General features: G+C 33.9%; 2 long non-coding RNA genes across 3 annotated transcripts in view; one reads left to right on the forward strand and one right to left on the reverse strand.

The window, feature by feature from the left end:
* LOC138705899 (uncharacterized) overlaps nucleotides 1–9,888 on the reverse strand; it is a 30,871-nt gene extending 20,983 nt beyond the window's left edge. Inside the window, exons 1-3 of one of the 2 annotated variants that reach the window (XR_011333862.1) lie at nucleotides 8,016–9,888; nucleotides 7,433–7,576; nucleotides 60–176 (exon numbers count right to left, since the gene is read on the reverse strand). This is a non-coding gene — a long non-coding RNA (uncharacterized lncRNA). The remainder of the gene's footprint in view (nucleotides 1–59; nucleotides 177–7,432; nucleotides 7,577–8,015) is intronic. The other variant, XR_011333857.1, reaches the window with a different exon arrangement.
* LOC138705958 (uncharacterized) lies at nucleotides 186–11,127 on the forward strand. Its single transcript, XR_011333870.1, has 3 exons — nucleotides 186–733; nucleotides 7,480–7,586; nucleotides 10,496–11,127. It is a non-coding gene; the product is annotated as an uncharacterized lncRNA (long non-coding RNA).

The following is an 11,127-nucleotide window of genomic DNA, read 5'->3' on the forward strand; positions in this document are numbered from 1 at the left end:
TGTGCACTTTGTAAGACTGTACTTGTTAATTGTTCTATTATATTATGATAAAGCAATACCTGTGATGTAGTCTTAATTTTTCTTCAATCCTCTTGGACGGAAAGCTTCCTTGTTACCAGTAGCGGCTTTGGAAGAAGTGCTGCAGAACTGCCAATTATCGTCACAATTACGGATCTCTGTGTGTGCATACAGGGTGATTCATGAAGAAATCCATCCTCAAGAAAGCAATCTTCAAGTTATTAAGTTATTGTACGGTAGTAAAAATAGTTCCTATGAAGTTTCCTATTTCTGAGAACTGCACTTCAACAACCAAGTGGTAAACAAGTAACAGCCCAACCCTTACTATAGTCTTCTTACTTTATATCCTCAAGGCGAAATCTAACCATTTCCCCTCTGTTACTACATATTATGCTAGTGGACTGTAGTGATTTTCTAGTTGTCAGGTTGAATTTTCTTGTACCAACTTTGTTTTGAATTTCGGTACTGACAAATACAACGAGCACAGAATGCATAGAGTAGATATAAACAGCTTGGAGGTGAAGCAGCTTTTGTGGACAGTCGCCATTATGATGCTACCAAAACATTGGGCTCCCCGTTAGCACATGGGCAGTTGATTGTGATGTTGCATCGTTGTTTTAATTAATAAATTAACTAATTTCAATATGCCTACATGTTCTGCGTATGGCTGTACAAACAGGTTTTCAAAAAAAATTCCTGGAATAACTTTTCACGGGTAAATATGCATGTGTGAAATGTACTTATTACCGGTAGGCTAGATACGGTAATGAATGATTTAGCCTAAGTTAGTCGGTTAGATTCGTATTGTTCACGTATTTGTTTGATTAAGAGAAAGGATTAGTGTATTGATATTATTGTAATTAATTTTTATAATCACTAAATCAGACACGCTTTGTAAACTTAGCATTTACGAGCGAAGCTAACCTAACAACGCAAGTTGGAAGTTTGTGTCGCGTGCTATAGAAAATGGGTGCAACGAGGTTTCTCTTCAACCGAATGCACGTATTCGTTTGATGAAGAAAAAGAAATAGTGTATTAATATTATTGTAATTAATTTTTATAATCACGAAATCAGACTTATGCTTTACAGACTTAGTAGCTTCATTAACTCGGTCGTGAACTGACTTGACCCACTTGGTAATAAAACTTCACTTTTGTTCGCCGTTACAATCTAATTATATACTATAAACGAAGAGCCTATCAAATATTATATGGTTAAGAGCATTCCATTTTTTTTCCAAACAAAATCGGGACATCTATACGAAATACTGGCAAAAGGAAGAGAATGATAATTTGCGTTAAGAATCAAGTTTCATTATTAAATTGAAGCAAATGGATCAACCTATAAAAGTAATTATTATAGGGTAGCATTTTTATTGGACTAGTAGCAAAATAAGGTCAAACTGTTATTTTCCTTTTTTATCATTATTGTTTGTTTAACCTTCCAGATTATCTATTAAATACCATACTGCAATTTGAAGAGCTGCCAATTTAAATAACCTGTATATATGTGATTTATCGATGACAGTTTCGTAATTTTTGCTAAAAATACGTGCATAGCGATTCTGTATTACGAAACAAACAAGAAAGTGTGAGTCCTACAAGAAATTAGGGACATATGGAATTCTTATTATCATAAGATCTTCTATAACGTAATAGCTATTTTGCAATGTTTTGGTAGCAACAAGATGGCGTCAGGTCCATCAAACCCAAGGCTTTTTAACTCTCTAAGTTAAAAAGCCTTGCATCAAACCGGCTTCACTCCGTCCAATGGTATTAAGATGCTAGTGTCTACTCTATTGTATTCTGTGCTCGTTGGACAAATATTACAACTGGCATTTACTTTCTGTTATGTTGACAGTATTGTTTGCCTTTGAAGAAGCTGCCAACTTTCACGAAACGAAAGTTACTAGCGAGTGTTATTTGAAATTTGAACGCAATTAATAAAATTGAATAATTTCGAGGGAAAAATTGTTCTGAGGCCGGGTGTCGAACCCGGGACCTTTGGTGAAATGTACCAACACTCTACCAACTGAGCTACCCGGGAACTCTACCAGACACTAATCTAATTTTTCCCTCTATATCCACAGATCAACTTTACAGGGAGTTATACCTGAAAGCTTGATTTGTATAATACATGTCACTGTTCGTTAACAGAAAACCACAATTTAAGTCACACAGAGTTAGTGTGCACTCAATGTTGGTTGCTTGACGGTTGTCAGCCCACTTTGAGGTCTGTGGATATAGAGGGAAAAATTGGATCGGTGTCTGGTAGAGTTCCTGGGTAGCTCAGTTGGTAGAGCATTGGTCCCGGGTTCAATACCCGGCCCTGGAACAATTTTTCCCTCGAAATTATTCACATCAACTTTACAGGGAGTTATACCTGAAAGCTTGATTTGCATTAATAAAATTAATAATATTAATAAATAATACAGTAATAATAAATAAACATCATACATTTTAAAGTGGTATTCGGTTTCTGGAGTTTGTGCTAATCATGTTATAGTTACGTCAATCAAAATATCTAGACTAAGATGGACAGGACATAGTCACAGGATGAGCAAAGAAAACGTGGTAAAAAAAGAATAGAATGTAAATTAGAAGGAAGGAGGGCTGGAAGACCCAATCTTCGGTGGATGGATGGAGTGCTGGGTTGTTGGAAGATGTAAAGGAATTGGACATAAAGAATTGGTGGATTGTGGCTAAGAATAGAACAACCTGAAAGAAAATCCTTAAGGAAACTGAGGCCTACATCGGGCTGGAAAGCTACTGATGATGATAAATCTACTGATAATAATAATAATAATAATAATAATAATAATAATAATAATAATAATAATAATATCTTATGCTTTTCCAATTCACTGCGGGCTAAAGCAGGGAGATGCACTATCACCTTTACTTTTTAACTTCGCTTTTGAATATGCCATTAGGAAAGTTCAGGATAACAGGCAGGGTTTGGAATTGAACGGGTTACATCAGCTTCTTGTCTATGCGGATGACGTGAATATGTTAGGAGAAAATACACAAACGATTAGGGAAAACACGGGAATTTTACTGGAAGCAAGTAAGGCGATCGGTTTGGAAGTAAATCCCGAAAAGACAAAGTATATGATTATGTCTCGTGACCAGAATATTGTACGAAATGGAAATATAAAAATTGGAGATTTATCCTTCAAGGGGTAGAAAAATTCAAATATCTTGGAGCAACAGTAACAAATATAAATGACACTCGGGAGGAAATTAAACGCAGAATAAATATGGGAAATGCGTGTTATTATTCGGTTGAGAAGCTTTTATCTAGTCTGCTGTCAAAAAATCTGAAAGTTAGAATTTATAAAACAGTTATATTACCAGTTGTTCTGTATGGTTTTGAAACTTGGACTCTCACTCTGAGAGAGGAACATAGGTTAAGGGTGTTTGAGAATAAGGTGCTTAGGAAAATATTTGGGGCTAAGCGGGATGAAGTTACAGGAGAATGGAGAAAGTTACACAACGCAGAACTGCACGCATTGTATTCTTCACCTGACATAATTAGGAACATTAAATCCAGACGTCTGAGATGGGCAGGGCATGTAGCACGTATGGGCAAATCCAGAAATGCATATAGAGTGTTAGTTGGGAGACCGGAGGGAAAAAGACCTTTGGAGAGGCCGAGACGTAGATGGGAAGATAATATTAAAATGGATTTGAGGGAGGTGGGATATGATGATAGAGACTGGATTAATCTTGCACAGGATAGGGACCGATGGCAGGCTTATGTGAGGGCGGCAATGAACCTTCGGGTTCCTTAAAAGCCATTTGTAAGTAAGTAAGTAGTAATAATAATAATAATAATAATAATAATAATAATAATAATAATAATAATAATAATGGCTCTTATAAGATAATTTTGCACATTACTTCTACATAACTATGCTATAATAATTGTTTATATTACTTTTATTTTGAAATATATTAAGTAACTTATACAATATAAATTTTCATAGTTACTATACTATTGCTTTCACGTATTGTTGTATTTTTTATTACTGCACATAGTGGTTCAGACATTTACAGATCCATTTGACAGATAATTTTCTCATACATAAATCATGGTGTACGATGTGAAAGAAAGGTTCATAGGAAATTTGCAAAATATTTGATATAACCTACATTTAGGCCCAATTCATGGATCCTACAATAACATGTCATGCACGGCATCAATATGTTCTATAACAGAAACAGGTCTTTAAACACGGTGTTCGTCTTTGTCCCCATTCTCTCTCTTTTAAATTCTGCAACCCAATTTTTATGGTGGCGTATATGACAGACTATGATCCCTTAGTGTATTCATCATATCCACATAGATTTCCTTGCTGTACAAGCCTTTGGAAAATAGGTACTGACATTCAATTTTATCAAAATTGAATTTTTTATCTGGCACAATTTCTTCAAAAATTCACAATATATAATCGGCTAAATTTTTTATCAACAAATATCAGTATGGAGGAAGTATTTACCAAGCAATATACTGGTAAGTTACTATTTTCTATTATAATCTCTTTCACTTAATTGGTATTTACAACGTATGTTTATGTTCCCATGACAAAACAAATTGAGAACTGTTTAAAAAATACGAGTGTCATGAAGGTAGTATTTTATTATTATATGTTTTATTCGTTTAGAATACCAAGATTTCCTCCTGAAGCATCCACATGTCTGTAACATTATAAAATTTACAGTTTGTTTACTTTTTAATTTATCTACACCTCCATGGTAACCACATCAATGTTACATAAATAGCAAAAGGTACACTACTAAATCTCGTAGATGTATTACTTTGCTTTGCTTTGAACGAGACACGAATCAAGCACTGCAGATAAATGATGACAAGCGAGCTAAATATGTACCTTGTCTTCCATACCTCAGTGAAAAATATGGCATTTCGCTTTACAACTGGGATGTTACAGGCTTACTATTTGGAGCGAGGGGTTGTTTACCAAAATTTACATGTAATATCCTTAAATCCTTTCAAATTCCCTTTTATGAGGTTCAGAAGATTGTAATGGAAATTCTGAAGGCCTCTCTTCAAATTCTATACTATCATCTATATGTTAACACGTAAATTTTTCGTTTTAATGTACAAATCGAATCATTATTTTGCTCGTTTCATTTCCCTTTATCTTTTATGTTTGTTAATTCCGGATCCCAGTGGTCAACCTCATTTGAGGACGGATGATTTGAAATAAATCTTAGTAGTATTTGTAGTACCGGTATACATTTTCACTTACAGCCATTTCTTTTATTAATGTTTTAAGCTGGATACTATGTATATTTTCTATTTATCCCCATGTAGGCTATTGTAAGATGGAATATTCTTGATCTGAGTTAGAGCTTATCTTCCAAACGTTCTGATTTTCTTTTTCACAACAGCAATTGAAAAATTCTAATATACACATTTTCTAAGCAATATTGTTACCGGTATTTATCTTCTTAGTAAATAAATCATTGGATGACATAACAGTTTATGGTAATCATTACATAACATGATACTGCATGTTGAGAAACAAGTCATGCCCAGGTCAGTTATAACAAACACAGACCGGATCTCGAGAAGAACCATGACCTGGAAGAGTCGAGGACAAATAACAAGGACATCGACCTTGAGATTAGAGCTGATTAGAACAACAAATTAAGATATCGTTACTGGCATAATCTGATTTGGCAGCACATGGATTACGACCTAGATGGACTTTTATATTTAACTAGGAAGGTTGCCAATAACATTGGCATATTATTTATATTAATGCCATGACAATGCTGTCCTTTTTTTGTTTGCATTCTATTTACAGTTGCTTTAACTGCGAGGTCATATCACGATTATCTATTGGAAATAATACATTGTTTATATATTGGATTTTCATTTGCTGCCATCTATCGGATATCATGTGCAACCATGGATTCAGGTTTTGTGAATCAGTATTAATTAAAGGTGTTGCAATAATTAACAATAGGTCCCTATTAGAAACAACAACAACCAAATTCCTTACTTAAAAATCGATAATGTGTTAAAATGGAAAAATCATATTAAAGAAATGATCCTCAAACTAAATTCAGCATGTTTTGCTATTAGATCTAAGAAAATATAGTAAATATCAATACCTTAAAAACAATATAGGTCTACTTTGCATACTTCTACTCGGTAATGAGTTTTGGAATAATATTCTGGGGATATTCCACAGATAATAACAGTATATTCCTATTACAAAAAAAGAGTAATTAGAATTATAGTAGGTACCAAATCTAGGGAATCGTGTAGGACTATTTTTAAAAAACTACAAATAATGCCCATGGCTTGTCGGTACCCGGTATGGTATGGTTTTGGTGATATTAAAACTGGTAATAGTTATGGTGTGGTTTTGGTGATATTACCGGTAATGGTATGGTGTAGTGTTGGTGATAGTGGTAGTTGTTTTGGTGATATTAATACCAGTAATGGTTATGGTGTGGTTTTAGTGATAGTAATGGTTTTGGTAACATTAATACTGGTAATGTTATGGTGATAGCAGTGATTTAGTGATGATGATAATGGTTACGGTATGGTTTTGGTGATGTTAATAGTTATGGTGTGATGTTGGCGTTGATAATGATTGTTGGTGTTAGTGATAATAATGTATTTGCAAAGCAAAGTCAAAAGACGTAAGTCAAGAGACAAAGCAATAGCATTTGTGGAGGTGTATCAAATTCTACAATTTGGAATTTCTCGTTAGAGATCTCTCCTTCTCCACTCTGTCCTAGAGCAGTGATCGACAGAATTTTTGCCATCACATTTCTCTAGCTGAAGAGGCGAAATGAAGCCGAAACAGAGAAAACGCAAAACAACAAATAGAGTTTACACTCTTGAAAATACAAGTTTATGTTTTCACAGATCTTTGCCAAAGGTTTGATCCTTTGATCGCATTTGGTATTATCCTTTGCAATCTCTGGATCTTCCAAAGGCTTTGGCCTGTGATACACAAAATGGAATTATATTCTTTGACCGAGTTTGCAAATCTCCGGTTTCGAACTATTTGGTTCTCATCATCACGATGAAGAAGTCGTGGAATGGTAATCTTCGGCTTCAATTCGCCTCTGCAACTAGAGAAGTGTGATGACAAAAATTCTGTCGATCACTACTATAGGACAGAGTGGAGAAGGAAAGATCTCTAATGAGAAATTCCAAATTGTAGAATTTGATAATAATGGTTTTGATGAAGCTCATAGTAGTGGTTATGGCATTGTGTTGAAGTTAGTGATTTTAGTGATGGTAATATTGGTGGTTGTAGTGTGTTATCAAGTCATGTGTTAGTAAGAATATTCTATACATGTAATTAAAGCATTAATTACTATAATATCTGAATTTCCACTACTATAATGAATTAATATTTCTTACCCTGGAGAAATCTCTCCGAAGAAACAAGTGGGAATTCATCATTGCAGATGATGCAACAAAAAGTGATCCCGCTGACTGCCGGAAACAGAACTAGCCATCTTCAACCCAGGCCTCCGATCTCTCATCTGTGCTAGACAAGGCTTGCTGACAGAATGTAAGTAGCACAGTTATACTGGAATTTCACTTTTACATATTAAAAACATAGTACACAATTTTATTGTAATATACAGTTCTCGGTCAAGTGGTCACAATGCCTTCCAACAAGTCAGAGGTTTTCACTTAAAAAAAAATCAGTCAAGGAGATGAATTTTTAAGGAATATGTACATACTTAGCATGGTTGAGTTCCCAATTTACAAATAAGTAAAGCAGAATAGCTACGTATCTAACTTGTTGTAGATGTTTGATACTTTTAAGAATCCTGTTCACAAAATTTACTGGCTATATCTCACTCTTTATGTCAAAACATATTATTTCATTCTTCAATTAACTATACAGTAATAGGAGAGCAATGTCTCAATGAATATAGTCAGAAACAGTGACTAGTAACTAACAAAATCTATTAAACCAATCATACTTACTTACCGAACTAACCTCAACCATTCTTCAATTAACTATACAGTAATAGGAGAGCAATGTCTCAATGAATATAGTCAGAAACAGTGACTAGTAACTAACAAAATCTATTAAACCAATCATACTTACTTACCGAACTAACCTCAACCATTCTTCAATTAACTATACAGTAATAGGAGAGCAATGTCTCAATGAATATAGTCAGAAACAGTGACTAGTAACTAACAAAATCTATTAAACCAATCATACTTACTTACCGAACTAACCTCAACCATTCTTCAATTAACTATACAGTAATAGGAGAGCAATGTCTCAATGAATATAGTCAGAAAAAGTGACTAGTAACTAACAAAATCTATTAAACCAATCATACTTACTTACCGAACTAACCTCAACCATTCTTCAATTAACTATACAGTAATAGGAGAGCAATGTCTCAATGAATATAGTCAGAAACAGTGACTAGTAACTAACAAAATCTATTAAACCAATCATACTTACTTACCGAACTAACCTCAACCATTCTTCAATTAACTATACAGTAATAGGAGAGCAATGTCTCAATGAATATAGTCAGAAACAGTGACTAGTAACTAACAAAATCTATTAAACCAACCATACTTACTTACCGAACTAACCTCAACCATTCTTCAATTAACTATACAGTAATAGGAGAGCAATGTCTCAATGAATATAGTCAGAAACACTGACTAGTACCGGTAACTAACAAAATCTATTAAACCAATCATACTTACTTACCGAACTAACCTCAACCATTCTTCAATTAACTATACAGTAATAGGAGAGCAATGTCTCAATGAATATAGTCAGAAACAGTGACTAGTAACTAACAAAATCTATTAAACCAACCATACTTACTTACCGAACTAACCTCAACCATTCTTCAATTAACTATACAGTAATAGGAGAGCAATGTCTCAATGAATATAGTCAGAAACACTGACTAGTACCGGTAACTAACAAAATCTATTAAACCAATCATACTTACTTACCGAACTAACCTCAACCATTCTTCAATTAACTATACAGTAATAGGAGAGCAATGTCTCAATGAATATAGTCAGGAACACTGACTAGTACCGGTAACTAACAAAATCTATTAAACCAATCATACTTACTTACCGAACTAACCTCAACCATTCTTCAATTAACTATACAGTAATAGGAGAGCAATGTCTCAATGAATATAGTCAGAAACAGTGACTAGTAACTAACAAAATCTATTAAACCAATCATACTTACTTACCGAACTAACCTCAACAATCAAATCCGTCATACCAAGTAAACAGACTATGCCAAACCACACATTCCAACTAAAAAAACAACCACATCAATCCAACCACAATATCCAAACTAATCATACTAATTACACCAACCAAATCAACCAAACTATCATACCAACCATACCAAGGAAACCAATCACTTCAATGAAATAAACACATATATAAAAAGCAACTTAACAAATTTGTATAGCACATTGGAAAAATAATGTAAATGCTGTGAGTAATAAGGGAAATGAATACCAGTACCTCGAGTTGTATAGCATTTTTACTGATTGGTACTGGTAACAAAAAAGGAACTTATATCAAAGAATCAGAAACGAATTGTCTCCTACATAAGTGAAGCTTCTAACAAATTAAAATACAATAAAACTTGAATTAAAATTGCTGAAAATGCAAGAAAGTTTTACATATCGATGGCTGAGAACCAGACTGTTCTAAGTCCAACTTTTTATAAGAAAAAAATCCGTGTTTCATAGTGTTCCAGTTCTTGTCTGCATATATGAATCGAACAAAATTGTAAATATTCCTCTCCATAAGGTTGCTATGAAGCTATTCCAAATTGTTTCATGAAGCTTCGAATGTCAGGAGCTTAAAATAGCTCTTCTGCGGGGGGGGGGGGGGGAAGAGGACTTGGAACAGTCTGGTTCTGGGCCATCAATAGCTATTTTTTAATACAGAATTAAATTTAATTGTGCTTTCCCCACTGCTTGAATTCTGATTCTTCGAAGTAATCGACTGATGCTAAATTTTGACTTCTCTTATTAACTTGACTATTATAGACAGGTAAGTGTACTGTCTCAAAATTGTATGTTATATGATAAGCCACAAACAGTAGCTACCTTCTGAACACACCCAGCAAATGGAAGGTTTAGCAATCAGTGAGGCTATTGTCAAGAAATACCAGCATGCAAGACGGCAATGACTTGTTATAGACCAGAACATTTTATACATACTAACCTACTAAGTAATAATTTAATTAATTATATTTTGAAACATATGTACATCTTAAGCTGTATTTGGATACTCATCCTGAGCTAATAAGGAATAAATAATAATACTTATAGTTCTATACTGCTATACATGTCAACAGAGTTTACCTAGAGAACAAGAGAAGGCAACTTTCTCCCTGTATTACTGGTACTTCTTGATTTCGTCACGTATCTTCTTTCTTGTTCATCTTTTCAGTGACTTCGCTGCTGATGACACGATGCTGGATTTTTCACTTGGGTGAAGACAAGGAAAAGGGTAGAAAACTGATTTCATGCAAACATGAAAAATTGACTCTAAACATTTCATCCAACTTTCAATTTATTGTAATTCTGTACAGGTAATGACGTACTCTGTCATTGACATATTCATATTTGAGAACACATTCCTCATAATAGTACAATGGTAACTGTTCCCTACTTACTGCACATCTTTGGTCTCTACCTATGTATTAGCGTTCACTTATACTATCTGTATTATTCCATACATCTAAACCTGCTTGTAAAAGAACAAATTTTTCTTTCTATTCAATACTTCACAAGAAAACTTTTCAAAGATTGTCAAAGACTGATCCGTATTAAAATAAATTGTCAAAGACTATTTCATATTGCTAAAGATTTGACAAGATGTTAAAATATGGTATATGTTTCAAGTTCATTGTAACCTATGTGCCAAATATTAGCCTATAATATAGATACTGGTATGTAAATTCTTTGGAGAATAACTAGGCTATACAAAACAATATTTGGATAAACTAGTGCTGAGGTAGTTTCCTTCATACTCTACTTATACATCTTACATACACGATCTGTGACAGGTTAGGTTTGTAG

Source organism: Periplaneta americana, chromosome 1 (genome assembly GCF_040183065.1).
Source record: "Periplaneta americana isolate PAMFEO1 chromosome 1, P.americana_PAMFEO1_priV1, whole genome shotgun sequence".
Lineage (NCBI taxonomy): Eukaryota > Metazoa > Arthropoda > Insecta > Blattodea > Blattidae > Periplaneta > Periplaneta americana.